Source organism: Manis pentadactyla, chromosome 9 (genome assembly GCF_030020395.1).
Source record: "Manis pentadactyla isolate mManPen7 chromosome 9, mManPen7.hap1, whole genome shotgun sequence".
Taxonomy (NCBI): Eukaryota; Metazoa; Chordata; class Mammalia; order Pholidota; family Manidae; genus Manis; species Manis pentadactyla.
Genome location: NC_080027.1, coordinates 20,710,667 through 20,736,439, shown reverse-complemented (window position 1 = coordinate 20,736,439; position 25,773 = coordinate 20,710,667). Strand labels below are relative to the sequence as shown.

Genomic DNA, 25,773 nt, shown 5'->3' with positions numbered 1-25,773 from the left:
CAGTAGAAAAAGCTAGTCTTCAGAAATCATTCAAACAAACATGGTCAATTGATTTTTGTCAAAGTGGCCAAGAAAAATCCATGGAGGAAGGAAAGTACATTTTTAAAATAAATTTGAAGAACAACTTAATTCCACAGAAAAAGAAAACACTGACTCATTGTGCCACCCATAAAACTTTCCTTAAAATGAATATTAAATCTTAATATAAATCCAAATACTGTAACATTTCTAGAAAATACATAGAGAAAACATAGGACATTTGTGTGACTATGGTTGAGAAACAAATTTTAAAATATATCTCAAATGCATGAACTGTGGGAGAAAAAAGTGATAAATTTTACTTCATCACAATTAAAATCTGCTCTGTAAAAGACATTGTTGAGGGGATAAATAAATACAGCACAGACTTGTACAAAATATTTGCTAAACAGCTATCCATGGAGGAACATTTATCCAGAATATATTTTTAAGACTCTAAAAAAAAAATAAAAGAAAAACAAGAAAAAGGGTATAAACTTGAATAAACATTTCACCACTGAAGTTACACAGATAATAACTAAGACCATAATAAAGTGTTATACACATCTGTTATTAGGGAAAGAAATGTACTTTAAAACAACAATATGATCCCTTTTACCTATCAATATATATGGGTGAAATTTAAAATTATATTAACTGTTAATATAAAGTGTCTTATGATGCAGAGCACTTGGAACTTTTATCCACTGCTGATAAGGAAGCAGCCTCTTTGGAAAATAATCTGAAAGATTCTTATGAAGTGAAACATACATTTACCAAATGACTTAACATATCACTTGGCAATAAGACTTGGCAATACCATATGATTTGGCAACGTGACTTGCCATATAACATGGCCCTATTATACCAAATGACTTACCCTATGACTTGGCAGTCTGACTCTGCAATTTACCCTAAAGAAATGAAAACACACATGAATACAAAGAATGGATTCCAATGTTTATAGTAACTATATTCACAATATTCCCAAGCTGAAATCCGATTACACAGCAACTAGAGAATGGGTAAACTAACTGGTACATCCATTGGATTGCATACTGTTCAGCAATTAATAGGGGTATTATTGATATATTCAAGTACACAGACAGATCTAAAATATCTTGTTAAGTGGGAGGAAACAAATTCAAAAGGTGACAATGTGATTCCACTGCATCACATTCCAGATAAGGCAAAACTATAAAAATGGAGACTACATTCGCAGTTGCTGGAATTGGGTGCTAAAGGCAGGTGACTGACTACAAAATGGTATGACAGGGCTTTTTAGAACAATGGAAATGTTCTATCATCTGATTATAGTTATACAATAGCATATGTTTGACAGTGTTCATGTAACTGGCACCTAAAATGGGGGATTTTCTTAAATTATATTAAAATGTAATCACCCTAACTTTAAAACAAGCTATTACATAAATTAATCCTTGCTTCAGAGTGAGGATTTTCTTTATAAGGGAGATTGTGACTAGAAGAAAGTATAAGGGAAGCATCTGGGGTAAGTACTGGCAATGTTCTCCTTCTTAGTCTTGTTTTCTTATAGGGTTATGTTCAGATTGTGAAAATTCATCAAGCTGAACACTTGAGATGTAAATACTTTTCTATATGTATTTTTTCCTTCAATAAATATTTAAAAAGGAAAAAAATGCTTATTTTGTTGTAATTTTCTAGCAAACTCAATAAGCCCCAATACTCAATTGCTCTTTGATTGCCTTCTGATTCTCTTTTTATTGAGAAAGTTAATAAAAATTTTCTTTCTGTCATTTTATATTGGGATGAGTAATATCTTTAACATTTTGAAAATTATATTTTAGCATTTCTCTGTCAGTTTTTCTCAAACTCTTAACTATCTGTATGTCAAATTGACTTTTCTTGTCTCTTCTGTCTTCTCGCTCCTTCACTGGGCCTTCAACAGTCACCACCCACTCTTGTGTTTTACTGAATCATTCTTGATGTATGATTTTTTGAATTTCTAGTTAATTTCTGTGTCCTCTTAATCATGTCTTCAAGTCCTTCTGATGTGTAGCCACTGCATTTGCAATATACAAATATTACTTTACTATTTTGAAAAAAACTCAACTCTTTGAAATTTTCTTTAATATTATTTTAAGATAATTATAATGTAGTCAGGTCATAGGGAAGGCAGTATAGCACAGAGGATACAAGTAGTGACTCTGTAGCATCTTATTATGCTGATGGACAGTGACTGCAATGGGGTGTGTGGGGAGGGGAGGACTTGATAATATGGGTGAATGTTGTAACCATAATGTTGCTCATGTGAAACCCTCATAAGATTATATATCAAATATACCCTAATAAAAAATTATCATATTAGTTTGTTCTGTAGTCTTACTTTATTTATGATTTTAGTAAATTTTGGAACATGATTTTTATTTTTATCCATTTGAAAGTTACATACTAATATATTACATTCATCTATTTATCTACCTTCTTCCCATGTTTAAATGTGATGGGCATTTTGACTATCATAAGAATTTATATAGTTTGCAGGTAGTTTGTAACTTACATGATCGAAGGATCCTTGCACTTAAAATATTGTCTTACTGTATAAATACTTAAACTCTCAGAGCTAAGTCTAATTCATTAGCATTTCTATGAAGCTGCTTGAGTCCTACAACTAGACTTACCTTCCAAAGTGGTACTCTACACCTTAGACATTATACGTTCCTGTAACATAACTTTCTGACACCTATGTATTCCAGAACCCCTTTCCTTATTTCAAACTTTCCTTCCCACTGATTCTGCCCTAGTCATTGACATTTGGAAGGAAGTATGTGCTGCATATTTTGGAGATCTTCAGTGATTGAGAGCACCAACAATTTGGGTCTCCTACAGGCCCTTTGTAACACCCTGATTCAGCCTGGAGGTGGGTGGGGGGTCTTTCATCTACAACTTGGAGAATGTGAAGACTTCCATTTTCCCAGTTTGATTTTGCTGAGGTTTCCACTGAGTAAATTGTCCCCTCCTTTTTATGATGGATTTTTGAGATTCCACGTTCACCAAGTGTCACAGATTTGTTAACACTTCCCTGTCCATGTTAATCCAGGGCTTGGTGGAAAACTGCTGATTCCACCATTCTTCTGCTGCTTTGGGTGTCTTGACACCTTAAAAATCCCATTGTGGATATTAATAGAGGGCTTTTGGGACACAATTTTGCCAAAGTAGTCATCTTTTTTCTTTTGCGTTTCTCTTTTCTTCTTTTGAGTTTGTTGATTGTATGTCTTATTTTAAGGAAATGTTATCATAGAAATTTAAGGTTTATTAATGTGAATTTTCTATAATTTTCTTCCACTTCCCCTGGCTGATTTCTTATCTGAGCAGAAGAGGATACCACAAACTTTATGTGCCATTCAGATGTGCTTTGGGGGAATATTTGGAGATGTGGAATGTCTCCTGTTGGCGGTCATGTCTTATGACTGTTATGTAGCCATTTGCAACCCACTCTTTACACATTGGCCATGCCCAGGAGACGCTGTATCCAGCTCGAGAACATTGTGTACATGGGAGGGTTGGTCGACACGGCAATCCACACCTGTTGTACATTTCGATTGCCATTCTGCAACTCCAACATCATCAACCAGTTTTTCTGTGACATCCCACCCTTGCTAGCCCTCTCTTCCTCAGACACCTCCATCAATGAGATCCTTTTGTTTGTTTTCAGTAGCCATGTTGTGTGGCTCAGCATCATGACTGTCCTCCTCTCTTACATCTACATCCTAACTACCATCCTGAGAATGAAGTCAGCAGAGGGCAGACTCAAAGCCTTCTCTACGTGTGCCTCCCACTTAACCGCTGTGACCATATTCCATGGCACACTACTGTTCATGTATTTCTGACCCATCTCCACTTACTCCATGGACACGGACAAAGTGGTCTCTGTTTTCTACACAGTTGTCATCCCTATGCTGAACCCACTGATCTACAGCTTGAGGAAAAAAGATGTGAAAGATGCCCTGAAAAAAATGGTCAGCACTAAATTATGTTCTGTGTGAAACAAGTTATTCCACCCAAAAGTGTTATTTAAAATTTCTGAGATCTGAAGTTCAAGTCCTTTGATACAGGTTCCAATACATCTTCTATATACTTTCCATTACTCATCACTGTGCCTAAGTTGAGTGTAGGGAGGAGTCACTTTTGATCTTAACCTCCTCTCAATATGTGAAGTGTGCTAATACGTCCACTTTGCTGTTTTTGAAGACCGTCTTTTTCTACCTGCTTTCCTTATTGATGGATAAGTCCCAGCGAGCTTTCATTGCCAGAACTCCCCATGTTTCTTAACATTATAATTCAACTTATTCTCCCAAGGTACAATATTTTTCATAAACATTGGTTTTATTTAATCAGAAGGGTTTGAGTGTCTTACATTATGTTTGTATATATCCCTTCCTATGCACTAGTATCCCTGTGTAAATGATCCATCATAACACCTAGAAATATACCCATAGTAAATAAGTAAATAAGAATAAATAAAAACACTGTTGCCCGAACTCACATTCAATGGCATTTTCATTGCACATTAGAAATTCACCCCTTAAGTAATTGCAAATGTTCTTTTGTGAATTCATTTCAGAATGATAGTAAACCACGAGAGGCTGCTCTGCTTTTCAAGGAGACATTTGCATGACCTATAACAGACAATGGGATAATATGGTTGTGGTAAAAAAATCTATGAGGAATACTTCTTTGGATAAACAGTTTGAAGGATCACTAGCTGTACCATATTTCTTAATTTAGGCATATTACTTGGTAATCATTTTATGTGCATGAACATATTAGGAAAAACAGTTTGAAGTTTGTTAAAGTCAACTCAGAGGCTCATTGTGTTTGCAGTGTTCAGAAGTTATAAACATGCCATCTTCCTTCCATACAATATATGTCAGTCGTATCTGGTAAAGACTGATTTGACATGCACAATGATTTCTTTAATCACATCTAATAAGTACAAAGTAGTGACAAGAAAATTTGGTCTGAATAAATTAGTTCCTTAGCTCAATAACTGTAAGTCTAATAATGTAATACACCACTTTGCATAATTGTAATTTCATCTTCCTGGATGTTGCATTAGATGTTGAAAAATAATTTACTAGTATGTGTCATAGGATTCACTGTTTAATAGGAACATCATGTTTATGGCCAGAACTAATTTTTCTGTGATGCAATTCTACAAAATCAGGGAAAACATTTTATCAGGATCTTTTATCTATTCTTGCTCATCTGTTTTAATCCTCACTATTTCCTTCCATTCGCTGCATCTCCTCATCATAGCATTCTCACACACACACCAGGACTATTGGGAATCACTACTGTCCAGGTATGGGATTACCAGTGGTTGTGTGCAGTGGTTGAGGTAGTAGGCACGTTTCCGTGCCCGGACACCTTTCCTTCAGCCTTGGTACTGAAATCCCTAAAGAAACAAATGGCCATGGTGGTAGATTTGGGTGCATGCACAGAGCAGTGGACACGTGGAGGCATACTGGTTTAGGCTGTGTGATGGCATGGGGGAGGCTGCAGCAGTGCCAAAGCTCAGTGACCCAGCAGTGGGAGGCCCTGTGCAAGACGCACAGGCAGCGAGGTGTAATCTCTCTGGAAGCTCCTATCCAGGAAAACGCTATGACCCAGGCACCCAGTGCAGCTCTGAATCCCTGTGGTGTTGAAGAAATAACTCCCTCTCTTGTCATCTGAAGAAACAGGCATAATTGAAATCAAACAGAAGTTTTATCTGTGGTCTCAAAATGCATTTCTGGGAGCAAGAATCAAGTGGCAACTCAAATTATGTCCCATTCGGTAAAGATAGTCAGTGGGATTTAAAGACAGAAGGGAATGGTGAGCATGTCATTTACAAAGAATTTTGACTGTAGATGGTGGAAGAAAACTAAAACTGGCTGAAGTGAAGCTGTTGCTCGGCTATGACCGGGTAGATGTTTGTTACTGTAGCAAGTTGCACATGTCCTGGGCTGCCCTTGGAATACTTCTGGTTTGTCCCAGATAAAAATTTCAGGGATCTACCTCATCAGAGTGTGGGAAAGGCCCCCTACTTAATGGCCTCCTGGCTCCATGTTAAAACCCCTGGACCTAAGTGACTCCATTTCACTTCCCCTCTCATATTTGCCAGACCCCAGCACCTCCGCGTAAAAGAGGTCCTACCCTAGGTTATCCCTAATGTCCTTTCCAGTCATCACAGTCTGTCCATATCTGTGATCTAATGCTTTGTGTACACCTATCCTCACTATAGGATATATAAAAGCCAAACAACAACACAAGAGAGTGGCTTTATCTTCATGCAAAACAATTCCATTTTGTCTCTGACAGATTTCAGAAGAAATAGAATAATGAAAACAGCTAGAGATTGCGTGTTGGGGACATCAAATAATTTAAACACAAATCCACCCAACTGATATTTAGGCTTTTATGGAGTCTTCACAGAAGTAATTGTACAACTTTATTAGTGTTCAAGTAAATAAAATTTATAACCTCAGCACTGCACTATGACTCACACTTGAGCATCTATAATGATAAATATTTACAAAGTTATATCATGTATTGGGGTGCATATGGAACAGTTACAGCTTTCAACATTGAGGAAGAACTCAGCATTCATTCATCTTTCAAAAACCATGTCAGAGTCTCTATGAGAGCTGGCATATATTCCCCTTCCTCATTATCCCCAACAGAAATGAGTAATATGTATACCCAAAGCTTCCACAAAAGTGATCACACACATAGTAGTTTTATTGGAACCTGACAATAATGTGTGGGGTTTGTTCATTGGGCTACTACACAGCAGAGAATGAATGAACTATCGAATCTCACATACGTGACACAGAGCAGCAGAAATCAGACTAAAGGATACAAACTAAATTATTTCACTACTGTAAAGTTTTTTAAAATCACAGAAAATTATCATATTACACATCTATTTTTGTTGAGTTTATTGATTTCTCTGAAATGCACATTGTGTTCTTTTATTTGGTCATTGTACTGTGTGCAGTGATGGTTTGTTTCCAAAAATTAACGTGTTTATTTTTAATCATAAAATATGAGACTTCAAATAATTTTCTGAACACAAAGGCTATGTACCGCCAGATTGTAGACAATTGCAGGATATTGTTATTTACTTTTAAATCTCTTTGAGATCCTTAAATCCATGGTTTCAAGATATTTTTGTATAATTACTAAATAATACAAATTCAGATGGGGTTGAGCCAAGATGATAGCGTGAGTAGAGCAGCAGAAATCTCCTCCCAAAACCACATATATCTATGAAAATATAACAAAGACAACTCTCCCTAGAATAAAGACCAGAGACACAGGACAACATCCAGACTACATCCACACCTGCGAAAACCCCGCGCCTCTCGAAGGGGATAAGATACAAGCTCAGCCCGGTGGGACCTGAGCACCCCTCAGCCCAACTCCCGGCGGGGGGGAAGGAGTCAGAGCAGAGAAGGAGAGGGAGTCCAGGACTGCTGAAGACCCAGCCCCAGCCATCCACACCAGAGCACAGACCCAGTGCATGCATAAGGTGCTGGAAACTACTGAAACAGAGCAGCTAGAATGGTGAGAGCGGGTATTGGAGGTTGGCGCTGTAGGACAAAAGAAAAGCGAGTGGCCATTTTTTTTGTTTTTTTGTTTGTTTTCTTCATGTTTTGTTTTGGCGAGTGCTTTTTGGAAGTCTTAAAGGGACAGGGACCCCAATAGTAGGGAAACAGGGCAGAAAGACCGGTGAGCAGAGGCCTGAGGCTGGCACCGGAGAATAAAGAAAAACGAGCGGCCAATTTTAAAATTATTTTTATTTATTTATTTTTTGTGGTCGTTGTTTTGTTTTGGCGGGTGCTATTTGGAAGTCTTAAAGGGGCAGGGTGGGGCAGTTAGTCCAGAAGTAGGGAATCCAGGGAACTCTGGGCACCCTAACCACTGGGCTGCAGGGAGCACGGAGGCCCCTTACGGAGATAAATAGCCTCCCGGCCACTCCCACTCCAACGCGACTCCACCACTTTGGAGCAGAGGCCCGAACCAGGCCACGCCCACAGCAACAGCGGAGATTAACTCCATAGCAGCCCGGCAGGAAGCAGAAACCCTGTCTGCGCGCAGCTGCGCAGCACAAGCCACTAGAGGCCGCTGTTCTCCCAGGAGAGGAAGGCCACAAACCAACAAGAAGGGAAGTTCTTCCAGCCGTCACTCGTCCCAGCTCTGCAAACTATTCCTATCACCAAGAAGAGGCAAAATTACAGGCAAACCAAGATCATAGAGACACCAGAGAAGGAGAAAGTCCTAACCAGTCTTCCTGACAAAGAATAAAAAATAAAAATCATAAACATGCTGACAGAGATGCAGAGAAATATGCAAGAGAAATGGGATGAAGTCCGGAAGGAGATCACAGATGCCAGGAAGGAGATTACAGAAATGAAACAAACTCTGGAAAGGTTTATAAGCAGAATGGATAAGATGCAAGAGACCATTGATGGAATAGAAACCAGAGAACAGGAACGCATAGAAGCTGACATAGAGAGAGATAAAAGGATCTACAGGAATGAAACAATATTAAGAGAACTGTGTGAGCAATCCAAAAGGAACAATATCCATATTATAGGGGTACCAGAAGAAAAAGAGAAAGGAAAAGGGATGGAAAGTATCTTGGAAGAAATAATTGCTGAAAACTTCCCCAAACTGGGGGAGGAAATAATTGAACAGACCACGGAAATACACAGAACCCCCACCAGAAAGGATCCAAGGAGGACAACACCAAGAGACATAATAATTAAAATGGCAAAGATCAAGGACAAGGAAAGAGTTTTAAAGGCAGCTAGAGAGAAAAAGGTCACATATAAAGGAAAACCCATCAGGCTAACATCAGACTTCTCGACAGAAACCCTACAGGCCACAAGAGAATGGCATGATATATTTAATGCAATGAAACAGAAGGGCCTTGAACCAAGGATACTGTATTCAGCATGACTAATATTTAAATATGATGGCGGGATTTAACAATTCGCAGACAAGCAAAAGCTGAGGGAATTTGCTTCCCACAAACCACCTCTACAGGGCATCTTACAGGGACTGCTCTACATGGGTGCACTCCTAAAAGGAGCACAGAACAAAACACCTAACATATGAAGAATGGAGGAGGAGTAATAAGAAGGAAGAGAAGAAAAGAATCTCCAGACAGTAAATATAACAGCTCAATAAGCGAGCTAAGTTAGGCAGTAAGATATAAAGAGGCTAACCTTGAACCTTTGGTAACCAGGAATTCAAAGCCTGCAATGGCAATAAGTACGTATCTTTCAATAGTCACCCTAAATGTAAATGGACTGAATGAATCAATCAAAAGTCACAGAGTAAGAGAATGGATAAAAAAGCAAGACCCATGTATATGCTGCTTACAAGAATCTCACCTCAAACCCAAAGACATGTACAGACTAAAAGTCAAGGGATGGAAAAACATATTTCAGGCAAACAACAGCGAGAAGAAAGCTAGAGTTGCAGTACCAATATCAGACTAAATAGACTTCGAAACAAAGAAAGTAACAAGAGATAAAGAAGGACACTACATAATGATAAAGGGCTCAGTCCAACAAGAGGATATAACCATCCTAAAAATATATGCACCCAACACATTAGCACCAGCATATCTGAAACAAATACTATCAGAACTAAAGGGGGAAATAGACTGCAATGCATTCATTTTAGGAGTCTTCAACACACCACTCACCCCCAAGGATAGATCCACCAGGCAAAAATAAGTCAGGACATGGAAGCACTGAACAGCACAGTAGAGCAGATGGACCGACTAGACATCTATAGAACTCTATATCCAAAAGCAACAGGATATACATTCTTCTCAAGTGCACACAGAACTTTCTTCAGAATAGACCACATAATAGCCCACAAAAAGAGCCTCAGCAAAATCCAAAATATTGAAATTCTACCAACCAATTTTTCAGACCACAAAGGTATAGAACAAGAAATAAATTCTACAAAGAAAACAAAAAGGCTCACAAACACATGGAGGATTAACAACATGCTCCTAAATAATCAATGGATCCACGAACAAATTAAAATAGAGATCAAAGAATATATAGAAACAAATGACCACAACAACACAAAGCCCCAACTTCTGTGGGATGCAGCGAAAGCAGTCATAAGAGGAAAGTATATAGTGGTCCAGGCACACTTGAAGAAGGAAGAACAATCCCAAATGAATAGTCTAACATCACAATTACCGAAATTGGAAAAAAAGAACAAATGAGGCCTAAAGTCAGCAGAAGGAGGGACATAATAAAGATCAGAGAAGAAATAAACAAAATTGAGAAGAATAAAACAATAGCAAAAATCAATCAAATCAAGAGCTGGTTCTTTGAGAAAATAAACAAAATAGATAAGCCTCTAGCCAAACTTATTAAGAGAAAAAGAGAATCAACACAAATCAACAGACTCAGAAATGAGAACGGAAAAATCACAACAGACTCCAGAGAAATACATAGATTTATTAAAGACTACTATGAAAACCTATATGCCAGAAAGCTGGAAAACCTGGAAGAAATGGATAACTTCCTAGAAAAATACAACCTTCCAAGACTGACCAAGGAAGAAACACAAAAGTTAAACAAACCAAATATGAGTAAAGAAATTGAAATGGTAATCAAAAAACTACCCAACAACAATACCCCCAGGATGGACGGATCTACCTCGGAATTTTATCAGACACACAGAGAAGACATAATCCCCATTCTCCATAAAGTTTTCCAAAAAATAGAAGAGGAGGGAATACTCGCAAACTCATTGTATGAAGCCAAGATCACCCTAATACCAAAACAAGGCAAAGAACCCACCAAAAAAGAAAATTACAGACCAATATCCCTGATGATTGTAGATGCAAAAATACTCAATAAAAAATTAGTAAACCAAATTCAAAAATATATCAAAAAGATCATACACCACGACCAAGTGGGATTCATCCCAGGGATGCAAGGATGGTACAACATTCGAAAATCCATCAACATCATCCACCACATAAACAAAAAGAAAGATAAAAACCACATGATCATCTCCATAGATGCTGAAAAAGCACTCGACAAACTTCCACATCCATTCATGATAAAAACTATCAGCAAAGTGGGTATAGAGGGCAAATACCTCAACAGAATTAAGGCCATATATGATAAATCCACAGCCAACATCATACTTAACAGTGAGAAGCTGAAAGATTTTCCTCTGAGATTGGGAACAAGACAGGGATGCCCTCTTTACCCACTGTTATTTAACATAGTACCGTAGGTCCTAGGCACAGCAATTAGACAAAACAAAGAAATACAAGGAATCCAGATTGGTAAAGAAGAAGTTAAACTGTCACTATTTGCAGATGACATTGTAATGCACATAAAAAACCCTTAAGACTCCACCCAAAAGCTAGTAGAACTGATATTGGAATACAGCAAAGTTGCAGGATACAAAATTAACACACAGAAATCTGTAGCTTTCCTATACATTAACAAAGAACCAATAGAAAGAGAAATCAGGAAAACAATTCCATTCACAATTGCATCAAAAAGAATAACATACCTAGGAATAAATCTAACCAAAGAAGTGAATGACCTATACTCTAAAAACTACAAGTCACTCTTAAGAGAAATTAAGGGGGACACTAACAAATGGAAACTTATCCCATGCTCATGGCTAGGAAGAATTAATATCTTCAAAATGGTCATCCTGCCCAAAGCAGTAAACAGATTTGATGCAATCCCTATAAAAATACCATCAACATTCATCAATGAACTGGAACAAATAATTCAAAATTTCATATGGAAACACCAAAGACCCTGAATAGCCAAAGCAATTCTGAGAAAGAAGAAAAATTAGGGGGGATCTCACTCCCCAACTTCAAGCTCTACTATAAAGCCATAGTAATCAAGACAATTTCGTACTGGCACAAGAACAGAGCCACAGACCAGTGGAACAGACTAGAGACTCCAGACATTAACCCAAACATACATGGTCAATTAATACTTGATAAAGGAGCCATGGACATACAATGGCGAAATGAAAGTGTCTTCAACAGATGGTGCTGGCAAAACTGGACAGCTACATGTAGGAGAATGAAACTGGTTCAATGTCTAACCCCGTACACAAAAGTAAATTCAAAATGGATCAAAGACCTGAATGTAAGTCATGAAACCATTAAACTCGTGGATAAAAACATAGGCTAAAACCTCTTAGACATAAACATGAGTGACCTCTTCTTGAATATATCTCCCCGGGCAAGGAAAACAACAGCAAAAATGAACAAGTGGGACTATATTAAGCTGAAAAGCTTCTGTACAGCAAAAGACACCATCAATAGAACAAAAAGGAACCCTACATTATGGGAGATATATTCGTAAATGACAGATTCGATAAAGGCTTGATGTCCAAAATATATTAATAGCTCACACGCCTCAACAACAACAACAAAATAATCCATTTAAAAAATGGGCAGAGGAACTGAACAGACAGTTCTCGAAAAAAGAAATACAGATGGCCAATAGACACATGAAAAGATGCTCCACATCGCTAATTATCAGAGAAATGCAAATTAAAACTACAATGAGGTATCACCTCACACCAGTAAGGATGGCTGCCATCCAAAAGACAGAGAACAACAAATGTTGGCGAGGCTGTGGAGAAAGGGGAACCCTCCTACACTGCTGGTGGGAATGTAAATTAGTTCAACCATAGTGGAAAGCGGTATGTAGGTTCATCAAAATGCTCGAAACAGACTTACCATTTGACCCAGGAATTCCAATCCTAGGAATTTACCCTAAGAACGCAGCAATCAAGTTTGAGAAAGACAGATGCACCCCTGTTTATCGCAGCACTATTTACAATAGCCAAGAATTGGAGGCCACCTAAATGTCCATTGGTAGATGAATGGATAAAGAAGATGTGGTACATATACACAATAGAATACTATTCAGCCATAAGAAGATGGCAAATCCTACCATCTGCAGCAACATGGATGGAGCTGCAGGGTATTATGCTCAGTGAAATAAGCCAAGCGGAGAAAGAGAAATACCAAATGATTTCACTCATCTGTGGAGTATAAGAACAACCGAAAAACTGAAGGAACAAAACAGCAGCGGAATGACAGAACCCAAGAATGGACTAACAGGTACCAAAGGGAAAGGGACTCGGGAGGATGGGTGGGTAGGGAGTGATAAGGGGGGGTAGAAGAAGGGGGTATTAAGATTAGCATGCATGGGGGGTGGGAGAAAGGGGAGGGCTGTATAACACAGAGAAGACAAATAGTGATTCTACAACATTTTGCTGTGCTGATGGACAGTGACTGTAAAGGTTTTTATAGGGGGGACCTGGTATAGGGGAGAGCATAGTAAACATAATATTCTTCATGTAAGTGTAGATTAAAGATAACAAAAAAAAAAGAAAGAAATAAAAGGGGGATTACTCCCTGATAAGATAAAACTAACTGTAAATCAACGATTAATGCATGCTTTAAATATCCTTAATTTTGAACACTTAAAGGGTGTAAGATGATTGGCTATGGAGGTACACTTTTCTGATAATATTCCTTCCTCTTAAAAGAAAAAAACAGTTCCTGTGTGGTGACCTCCAATGAGTTCTACATAATTGTATAAAGGGCATATCAAAGTGTGGGCAAAGAGTCTGTTAGTGTTTATACAGAGGATCAAATCCTAATTTGGCTACCAAGAAAATGAATTAAATACGATATGAAGAAGAACTTCCAACATCTGCACTCTCTGGAAGACTCATAAAAGAAGATGATCATCAAAAAACCTCAACAAAGATCCAGGCGATGCTGCAGTTGTAGCTGTATTCATCCCACCGGTTCCTAGACTTGCCATTGGAATGAAGAAGGAGATATCTAAGCTGGCCTGTGCATACAGTAAAACAACAAATTTGACTTGATCTATACTGTTGGAACTCAACCAAGAAATAGGAGAAGTGCAAGTTGTGGCACTCCAAAATCTTATGACTACAGACTATCTACTGTTAAAAGAACATAGGGGATGTGAACAGTCCCCAAGAATGATTTGTTTTAATTTGTCTGATTTCTCTCAAACTGTTCAAGTTCAGTTGGACAATATCCACCATATCATAGATAAGTTTTCACAAATGCCTAGGGTGCCTAACTGGTTTTCTTGGTTTCACTGGAGATGGCTGGTAATTATAGGTCTGCTTTGGTTATGTAACTGTATTCCTCTTATGGTAATGTGTGTACACAATTTAATTAGTAGTTTAAAACCTGTACATGCTTAAGTTACTCTACAAGAAGCTATGTCAAAGAAATAATCAATCTTCCCAAGTTTTCTTCCATCTGCTACTCCTATAGCTTTTCTTCTTCCTTCCTAATTACAACCCTTAAATAGAATTCGTGCCTCAAATCGAATTTACAGTGTATCATAATACTTCCAAGTGATAAAGATACCTCAAGACAAATGTTGGGCTTAAAACCCACAGGGTATAAATATGCAAAGTAGTAAAAAGCCAACTTTTTCAAACAATATTGCCTCTCTCCCACTTACCAACTTTACATTTCCCTGTATGGCCCCGGAAGATGACAGGTTAGCCAGAGACGGGTAAGATCCCTCAAGGGAGAAACAACCTAAGACAAGCACAGTCTCAGGGGGGCCATCAGGTGAGAAATTGGAGATCAACAGAGGTGAGGTTTAGAACCTCACCCCCCTGTTTTGAGAGAAATATTCTGATTCCATGGATGTTTTATTGCCATTGTCTAGCTTGGATTAACACTTAGTCTACAGGCACACACCTGATCATCTACATTTGCCCTCTTACAGCACTAAACTATGTTTTCTACCTTTATCTTGCATCTACCTACCACTTCAGCATTTTATTAAAAATACTACTACTACTACTACTACTACTAATAATAATAATAATAATGGAGAAATGTGGGATTCACATATAAATCAAGTATAAAAATCAAATAAATATTCATATTTGACCGGATTGTTTATAGTTCATAATGCGTGATCAAAACCTAAAGTTTCTTTGATGACTGCCCTTGTACTGTTCACCATGTAAGAACTTGTTCGTTATGCTTCAGAAGTTTGGAGACTGATGAGAATTAGGCTTGGAGTGGATTAATGATTGTGCATTGAGCATTGAGTGCCCTATACAGAATTTTATTGTTGTTAACAACCATCTGATCAATAAATATGAGAAATGCTCTCTCAAAAAAAAAACAAAGCTGTATATTTGTATTTACTAAAGCTGCACATATAAATGTATTTTAACCTATAAACTCTTTTCCTAGGTTTCTACTGGAGTGTAGTAAGTGAATGTCCACTCAAAGATAGGCACAAAAATATTTATCATTGTATCACTTACAATCATATAAAACTGTAATCAACTCAAATTTTTTTTTTCAGGTTTAAAAATTTTTCTTTCAATTTTTATTTATGTTTCCTAGGCTCTCCCCTATGCCAGGTAACCCCCAAAAACCCCATTACAGTCACTGTCAATCAGCATAGTAAGATGTTGTAGAATCACTACTTGTCTTCTCTGTCTTCTCTGTGTTGCAAAGCCCTCCCCTTTCCCCACCCCCATATTATACATTCTAATCATAATACCCCCTTTATTCTTCCCCGCCCTTATCCCTTCCTACCCTCCCATTCTCCCCAGTCTCTTTCCCTTTGGTAACTGTTAGTCCATTCTTGGGTTCTGTGATTCTGCTGCTGTTTCGTTCCTTCAGTTTTTCTTTTGTTCTTATACTCCACAGATGAGTGAAATTATTAAGTATTTGTTTTTCTCTGCTTGGCTTATTGCACTGAGCATAATACCCTCAAGCTCCATCCATGTTGTTGTGAATGGTAGGATTTGCTTTCTTCTTATGGCTGAATAATATTCCATTGTGTATATGTACCACATCTTCTTTATCCATTCATCTACTGATCGACACTCAGGTTGCTTCCACGTCTTAGCTATTGTAAATAGTGCTGCGATAAACATAGGGGTGCATCTGTCTTTTTCAAACTGGAGTGCTGTATCCTTAGGGTAAATTCCTAGAAGTGGAATTCCTGGGTCAAATGGAAAGTCTACTTTGAGCATTTTGAGGAAACTCCATATTGCTTTCCACAATGGTTGAACTAATTTACATTCCCACCAGAAGTGTAGGAGGGTTCCCCTTTCTCCGCAACCTCGCCAACATTTGTTGCTGTTTGTCATTTGGATGGTGGCCATCCTTACTGGTGTGAGGTGTTATCTCATTGTGGTTTTAATTTGCATTTCTCTGATAACTAGCGATGTGGAGCATCTTTTCATGTGTCTGTTGGCCATCTGAAATTCTTTTTGGAGAACTGTCTGTTCAGCAGCTCTGCCCATTTTTATTTGGATTATTTGGTTTTTGTTTGTTGAGGTACATGAACTCTTTATATATTTTGGATGTCAAGCCTTTATCGGATCTCTCATTTACGAAAATATTCTACCATACTGTAGGGTAGCTTTTTGTTCTATTGATGGTGTCCTTTGCTGTACAGAAGCTTTTCAGCTTGATATAGTCCCACTTGTTCTTCTTTGCTTTCGTTTTCCTAGCCCAGGGATATATATTCATGAAGAAGTTACTAATGTTCACATCCAAGAGATTTTTGCCTATGTTTTATTCTAAGAGTTTTATGGTTTCATGAATTACATACAGGTCTTCGATCCATTTTGAATTTACTTCGGTGTATAGGGCTAGACAGTGATCCAGTTTCATTCTCTTACATGTAGCTGTCCAGTTCTGCCAGCACCAACTGTTGAAGAGACTGTCATTTCCCCATTGTATATCCATGGCTCCTTTATCGAATATTAATTGACCATATATATTTGGGTTAATGTCTGGAGTCTGTAATCTGTTCCACTGGTCTGTGGGTCTGTTCTTGTGCCAGTAACAAATTGTCTTGATTACTATGGCTTTGTAGTAGAGTTTGAAGATGGTTAGTGAGATCCCCACCACTTTATTCTTCTTTCTCAAGATTGCTTCAGCTATTTGGTTTATTTGGTGTTTTCCGTATGAATTTTTGAACTATTTGCTCCAGTTCATTGAAGAATGTTGTTTGTAATTTGATAGGGATTGCATCAAATCTGTATATTGCTTTGGGCAGAATGGCCATTTTGATTATATTAATTCTTCCTAGCCAGGAGCATGGGATGAGTTTCCATTTGTTAGTGTCCTCTTTAACTTCTCTTAAGAGTGTCTTATAGTTTTCAGGGTATAGGCCTTTCACTTTTTGGTTAGGTTTATTCCTAGGTATTTCATTCTTTTTATGCAATTGTGAATGGAATTGTTCTCCTGATGTCTCTTTCTATTGGCTCATTGTTAGTGTATAGGAAAGCCACAGATTTCTGTGTGTTAATTTTGTATCCTGCAACTTTGCTGTATTGATATCAGATCTAGTAGTTCTGGGGTGAAGTCTTTAGGGTTTTTTATGTACAATATCATGTCATCTGCAAATAGTGACAGTTTAACTTCTTCTTTACCAATCTGGATTCCTTGTATTTCTTTGTTTTGTCTAATTGCTGTGCCTAGGACCTACGGTACTATGTTAAATAAGAGTGGGTAAAGAGGGCATCACTTTCTTGTTACCAATCTCAGAGGAAAATCTTTCAGCTTCTCTTTGTTAAGTATGATGTGCCTGTGGATTTACTGTATATGGCCTTTATTATGTTGAGGTACTTGCCCTCTATACCCATTTTTCTGATAGTTTTTATCATGAATGGATGTGGAAGTTTGTCGAGTGCTTTTTCAGCATCTATGGAGATGATCATGTGGTTTTTGTGTTTCTTTTTGTTTATGTGGTGGATGATGTTGATGGATTTTCGAATGTTGTACCATCCTTGCATCCCTGGGATGAATCCCACTTGGTCGTGGTGTATGATCATTGTGATATATTTTTGAATTCGGTTTGCTAATATTTTATTGAGTATTTTTGCATCTACAATCATCAGGGATATTGGTCTGTAATTTTCTTTTTTGGTGGGGTCTTTGCCTTGTTTTGGTATTAGGGTGATGTTGGCTTTGTACAATGAGTTTGGGAGTATTCCCTCCTCTTCTATTTTTTGGAAAACTTTACAGAGAATGGGGATTATGTCTTCTCTGTATGTCTGATAAAATTCCGAAGTAAATCTGTCCAGCCTGGTGGTTTTGTTGTTGTGTAGTTTTTTTTATTACCGTTTCAATTTTTTGCTTGTAATTGGTATTTTAACTTTTGTGTTTCTTCCTTGGTCAGTCTTGGAAGGTTGTATTTTTCTAGGATGTTGTCCATTTCTTCTAGGTTTTCCAGCTTCTTAGCATATAGGTTTTCGGAGTAGCCTCTAATAATTCTTTGTATTTCTGTTGGGTCCATCATGATGTTTCATTTCTCATTTCTGAATCTGTTGTTGTGTGTTGATTCTCTTTTTCTCTTAGTAAGTCTGGCTAGAGGCTTATGTATTTTGTTTATTTTCTCAAGGAACCAGATCTTGATTTCATTGATTTTCACTAAAGTTTTATTCTTCTCAATTTTGTTTATTTCTTCTCTGATCTTTATTATGTCCCTCCTTCTGCTGACTTTAGGCTTCATTTGTTCTTCTTTTTCCTATTTTGATAACTTTGACATTAGGCTATTCATTTGGGTTTGTTCTTCCTTCTTTAAATATGCCTGGATTGCTATATACTTTCCTCTTAAGACTGCTTTTGCTGCATCCAACAGAAGTTGGTTCTTTGTGTTGTTGTTTTCATTTATTTCCATATATTGCTAAATCTCCATTTTAATTTGCTCACTGATCCATTGAATATTTAGAAGTGTGTTGTTAAGCCTCCATGTGTTTGTGAGCCTTTTTGCTTTCTTGATACAATTTATTTCTAGCTTTATACATTTGTGGTCTGAAAAGTTGGTTGGTAGGATTTCAATCTTTTTAAATTTACTGAGGCTCTTTTTGTGGCCTAGTATGTGGTCTATTCTCGAGATGTACCATGTGCACTTGAGAAGAATGTGTACCGTGTTGCTTTTGGGTGTAGAGTTCTATAGATGTCTGTTAGGTCCATCTGTTCTAGTGTGTTTTTCAGTGCCTCTGTGCCCTTACTTATTTTCTGTCTGTTGTATCTGTCCTTTGTAGTGAATGGTGTGTTGAAATCTCCTAAAATGAATGCATTGCCGTCTATTTCCCTCTTTAGTTCTGTTAGTATTTGTTTCACATTTGCTGGTGCTCCTGTATTGATTGCATATATATTTATAATGGTTATTTCCTCTTGTTGGACTGAGCCCTTTATCATTATGTATTGTCCTTCTTTATCTCTTGTTACTTTCTTTGTTTTGAAATCTATTTTGTGTGATACTAATACTGCAACTCCTGTTTTTTTCTCCCTATTGTTTGCATGAAATATCTTTTTCCATTCCTTGACTTTAAGTCTGTGCATGTCTTTGGGTTTGTGGTGTGTCTCTTGTAAGCAGCATATAGATGGGTCTTGTTTTTTTATCCATTCAGTGACTCTATGTCTTTTGATTGGTGCATTCAGTCCATTTACATTTATGGTGATTATCAATAGGTATGTACTTATTGCCATTTCAGGCTTTAGATTCGTGGTTACCAAAGGTTCCAGGTTACTTTCCTTTCTATCTAACAGTCTAACTTAACTCACTTGGTATGCTGTTACATACACAATCTAAAGGTTCTTTTCTATTTCTCTTCCTTTTTCTTCCTCTTTCGTTTTTTATATATTAGGTATCCGATTCTATACTTTTTCTCTCTCCCTTGATTGGCTTTGTGGATAGACAATTTTATTTTGCATTTACCTCACAATCAGATGCTCCACCCTCCCTACCATGATTTTATTACTTCTGGTGACAGCTATCCAACCCTAGGAACACTTCCATCTATAGCAGTTCCTCCAAAATGGACTGCAGAGATGGTTTGTGGGAGGTAAACTCTCTCAGCTTTTGCTTATCTCTAAATTGTTTATTCCCTCCTTCAAATTTAAATGGTAATCTTGCTGGATAAAGTAATCTTGGTTCCAGGCCCGTCTGCTTCATGGCATTAAATACATCATGCCACTCCCTTCTGGCCTGTAAGGTTTCTGCTGAGAAGTCTGTTGTTAGTATGATGGGTTTTCCTTTGTATGTGATATTATTTCTGCGTCTGGCTGCTTTTAACAGTCTGTCTTTATCCTTGATCTTTCCCATTTTAACTACTATGTGTCTTGGTGTTGTCTTTATGGGTCCCTTGTGTAGGGTGATCTGTGGATTTCCATGGCCTGAGAGACTACCTCCTTCCCCAGATTGGGGAAGTTTTCAGCAACTACCTCCTCAAAGACACCTTCTATCCCTTTTTCTCTCTCTTCTTCTTCTGGTACCCCTATAATGTGAATATTGTTCCGCTTGCATTGGTCACACAATTCTCTCAATATTCTTTCATTTTTAGAGATCCTTTTTTCTCTCTGTGCCTCAGCTTCTTTGTATTCCTCTTCTCTAGTTTCTATTTCATTTATTGTGTCCTCCACTGTATCCAACCTGTTTTTAATAGCCTCCATCGTGCTTTAATGATTGGATTTCTGACCTGAATTCATTCCTAAGTTCTTGGATGTCTTTCCTTACCTCCATTAGGATGTCAATTATTTTAATTTTGAAGTTCCTTTCAGGAAGAGTCACGAGGTCCATATCATTAAAATGTTTCTCTGGAGTTGTCTTAACAATTTTACTCTGGACATGGTTCCTTTGGCATTTCATATTGTATATGGCGCCCTCTAGTGTCCAGAAGCTGTAGTCTCTGTAGCTGTGGAGCCCCTGAAGCAATGTCAGGGTTCGCAGGGGTGCATTACTGGGGGGATGAAAGAGCTGTTCCCCGCCTCCTGGCTCCTGTGCCTATCTCCACTGCCTGAGCCAGTGGGCCTGGCACACAAGTACAAGTTTTTGTCCCAGAGCAGCAGGATATGGGTCCCTGCTTTCCACAAGCAGCTGGAATCCCAGTCTCCCCAGGAGCTCTTCCTGTGTTAAGTTTCCAACCCAGTAGTCATGTGAGTCTCATGAAAGCACCATGAAATTTAGGTTTGTGCTCCCAGCGCAGATCTCTGGAGTTAGGTATTCAGCAGTCTCAAGCCTTCCACTCCCTCCCTGCTCCGTTTTGCTTCCTCCCGCTGGTCAGCTGGGGTGTGGGAGGGGCTTGGGTCCCATGGAGCCACAGCTCTGTTATGTTACCCCGTTGAGTGTGGTCTGCTCTTTTCTCCAGGTGTGTGCAGTCTGATGCCGTCCTCTTTCCTACTGCTCTCTCAGGATTAGTTGAGCCAATTAAATTTTCTAATTGTATCCAGTTTTAGGAGGAATCCTCTGTCTCTCCTCTCACGCTGCCGTCTTCGATCTCAGTCAACTCAAATTTTTATCAACACAATAATACAGATGTTGATAAATTTTCCTTCAAGTGTTAAATATTGTACCTTTTAGGGATTGTAGGCCATAAAATCTTACTTGCAACAACTTAGGATCACCCATGTATCTCAAAAGCAACCATCAGCCACAAATAAGTAAAAGGTATGTCCCATATCCAATAAAAACTTCATATGCCATAGTTTGTTGATCCTTGTCCAGAGTAGGTTAATTCATGGTCAGTTTGTACCTTAGGAAATTCACATCAATGAGGATGAATGAACTACCTCCACAGGCTACACCATGGAAAAATCTCACAAACCTAATGTTGAGTAAAATGAGCAAGGTAAAAAAGCATAAAGAGTGTATGATTTCACTACTCTATACTTCAAAAACTTACCCATGGACCCATCATACTGGATATCAATTAGAGATGGGTGTGGGGATGATTTCCAAGATACTAATAATGTTCTGTTTTTTGCCTGGCTCAGGTGAAGTGAATCTTTTCATTTCTGAAGACTTACTTGCAGTATGCTTTTTTTAAATGAAAATGTTCTATATGTATGTTAGATGCTAAAAGAGTTTCAAAAGCAAAGTACATTCACCATCAGACGGTAAACAAGTGCAGTATATTGTTTTTCAAATCTAGAACTTCATTAAGCACCTTATGTGTTCATAATACATTTGTAAAATTAATATAATGCAAGTATTTCATAGAATATCTCAGTCCATAATCATTTATTTAAAGGGCTGACTTCCTCGCGGAACAACATCCTTATAAACAGAGGCATCTGTAGTGTTTCCTTCATCTGTGAGGAAATAGTGTATTTTGTACCTGGTGTCATGCCAGGAACCCTGTCATAACACTCAGTGTTTCAGGGACAGCAAACTATTTTCTGAAGGATGTGATTTCAAGTAGAGAGCTGCCTGCATAGTATTGTCTTAGACTCACCAAGGGTCCTAGGAAACCCCTAGATATAGGTAATTTTTCTCACTCACTTGGATGCTTATATAAAATTTCCCGTATAGCCATTTTCAATTCCTTATGACCCCATTTATAATGAAAACAGAAATTCCCTGGGAGATACATTAGGTGCTCTAACATGTAATAATAATGTAGCTCTATAAGCTCAGGTCTAAATCATGGAGTTGGGGTGGGGTGTAGATTGAAGGGAAGTTAGCCTACGTGGTCTTGAAAAGTGGAACTGTTTAAGAAGCTCCAGTGAGGTCCTGATTGAGCAAATGTAACCCAAGGGGTCTTCACATCCCAGCAGATTAGGAAGCACCTGAGCAAAACATTAGTTTGACAGGAATGGAAGGAAGGACCCAGGATATTGGCTGGGAGCTCTACCACAACACTGATTCTAACTATATTAATTAATTAATACTGTGGTAGTGGTTGTGGTTGCCTTATTCTTAACTTTAATGGAAAAGCCTCCAAACACTTATTTTATGATAAGTAATACAATCTATTACAATATAATGTAGGATTTTGTTACATACCTCTTTTCAAGCCATAGATGTTCAAGTTTTATGTATATTTTGTTAAGTACTGTCTTTAAAAATTACAAACGAGCATCACATTTTCTAGTATGCTAGGCCTGTACCTATGCAGGATCATGTGGATGCCCTCGTTTACTCTGCTGCTATGGGGAATTACATGCTTAGATTTTCTCAAAATTTCTGCACATTCCTAGGATAATTTATGCTTGGTCTTATTTTTAAAACATATTGTGTTCTGCTAAACTGGATTTATTAATATTTTACCTGGAGACTTGTTTATATTTATGAGTTTAGCATATAGTTTTCTATCTTACATATTCTTTGACTAGTTTTGAGATCAAAGTACATTGTTCCATAAAATAAATTGAAGCAGTCATAGTGTACGAAATTTGCCAGACATCATCTTGTTTTATTATGCTGAAGAAAGGCACTCAATTTTAAATACGTTTGATGTATCAGACTTTAAAATAGAGATGGTAAGTGTTTTTCTTTTCAGGTGTTAAAAACTGTGGTGCTCTTGTAACCTTCCTTTAACCATTTCTACTGCTCTAGTTCATGTCTGTTTTGCCACCTTTAAGATACCTTCTGTATCAAAAAAACATGATTATGTTTCTTAACTTGTTCTATTTTAAGAAGCATTGCAGGAATTCCAGGAAAAGTAAATAAGTGAATACAAAATAACTTGAATGAAATCAGCTTTTTGATATCAGATAGAGTCAGACTCACACTTCTGCTCATTCACAATGGTTAGAGGTCCATTCAGAAATGCATTCCAGAGTACTGAAGAATATAGTAGGATTTTGTTCATATGCCTTTCAAAGTATGGGGGTGGAGATATGGATAAACTACCTAAAAATATCTTAAAAACAACAAACATCAAAGAAAAATGCATTTCCTAGAAGAAGAAGCTATAGAAATACTGGTGTTATGAAATATAAATGTATTAGAAAAAAGTATAATGAAATGATATATGTAAGTACAATAAATTCCTCTAAAAGGACAAAGATTATCAGAGTGAGCCAGAATAAAATCTCAAGTGTGTTATATTATTTGCACAGGTTTTACCAAAATAAAGTGATGTGAAACATTGGGATAAAGGAACGCATTTTATAGAACCTTGCCTTTACTATACCAGTTGCCTGAATTTCACTTTCTCCCAGTACAGCCCTCCCCTTCACCTCTTTTAGTGTCACCCTATCACTGAAGGACTCCTCTGTAGAAGATTTTTGAGGAGCAGAAGTCTAACTGTCTTCATGTAGCCACTCCATTGTGTCTTTCTCCATAGCCCTTAACCCTGCAACTTACAGATTCTTCTTTTTTGTTTCCTTTGTTACCCCTCCCCGACCAAAGAATGACACTTTTAGCACACAGTCCTTGTTATTCCTCAAACTGCAGGGTCTTTGCACTGGTGCTCCCTGTCTGAAACTTTCCTACCATGTGCTGCATTACTAGCTCATCCTTCCTAAAATCTTTAGTCAGATGCCTATTTTTCACTGCCACTACCTAGGGCATAAAATTTTTGATTGCTTTTCGCGCCCCTCCTGCACAGCCCCCATGCACTAAGATGTTTTACATTTCCTTTATTTTTTATAGAACTTTCAAATTTTAGTATGTTGTATCAGTAATTTTTGTTTTTTTCTGTTTCTACCTGCTGAAAATTTACAATCTAAAATACTATAATACAGCTAGACTTCATATCAATATTTGAGACTTTCTTTAAAATTGGTAATTAAAAGATAAAAATAAATCTTTTAGCTTGAACATTAAAAGCATAATCATAAAATGTTCCTAGTCAGCAGGAAATAAAAAATTTAACTTGAAATTTTTTAATGTGCCACTATTTTCACACTAAGTACTAAAATGAATCAATTTGCGGATGATATACATTGTCTATTTTTCAGGAAGTTATAATAAAACTGTTTCAGATTGTCAGTTTCCTTCTCGGACATTTTCCAGTAAAGATCATGAATAAAGGGTATATAGGCTTTGAAGCAACACCCAGCATATGGTGCTGTTTCTCCCAGAGCCAGGATTCATGAGTGCAAGAATCAAGGGGTAGAAATGGTAGTGGCACCTCTCACTGTTACTCCTACAGACCCACTCAAAATTTTGCTCCCTATTTCCACAACCTTAAAGGGGCAAAGATTAAAAGAGGCAATCAAAAATATTTTAAAAAGAAATTAGTTCATAAGAAAGGTTATGACTAAAATTTCATAAAATACCATTTACATTGTGATATTAGCCTTTGATAAAGGCCATGTTTCATTATAGGCATTGACAGGAGCCTCATCACTAGCTTCCCCCAGAACTGTTCATCAGATGATAAATAGATCTTTCGAGGCATCACAAGGAAAATGTGGTGCAGGCCCCTGCTTTACTCTGGCAGCACCTCATCCACACACAGAGCCATGCGTGTGTAATGGGACTGACTCTTTTAGTGCGTTTGTTTAGTATTATTTTATTTTATTAAATATAAAAGGAGAGCAGAAAGGCCATGTAATCATGAAATGAGGATTGGATACTGACTATGCAGTATAATGATGATTATGTAAATCTACAGACACACATATAAGCATTCTATGCACAAAAGAAAACAATTGGGAGAAATTCATCAAAATGTTTTAAGTTTTGAATTGTTTTTATTGTGTTCTTTGAATTTTTTTACATTCTTGTTTTCTTCTAATGAACATATTTACTCCTATAATAGCATCACCCATTTAGCTATAAAAACATGTCATTGTAAAAAGTGTATCATTCCATTCCCAAACCTTTCTGTCATAGAGTAATGAGATATTTCTCCAGAAATAGCTTCTTCACCTTCCCAGTCAAAATATTAGGGCCTCACAAAGAAGGACCAAGCCAACAGGCC

The 25,773-nt window shown here is 37.5% G+C and overlaps 1 pseudogene; it reads left to right on the top strand.

Moving 5' to 3' along the window:
• Positions 1-3,345: 3,345 nt before the first annotated feature.
• LOC130684765 (olfactory receptor 5AS1-like) lies at positions 3,346-4,043 on the top strand (annotated as a pseudogene).
• Positions 4,044-25,773: the final 21,730 nt, after the last annotated feature.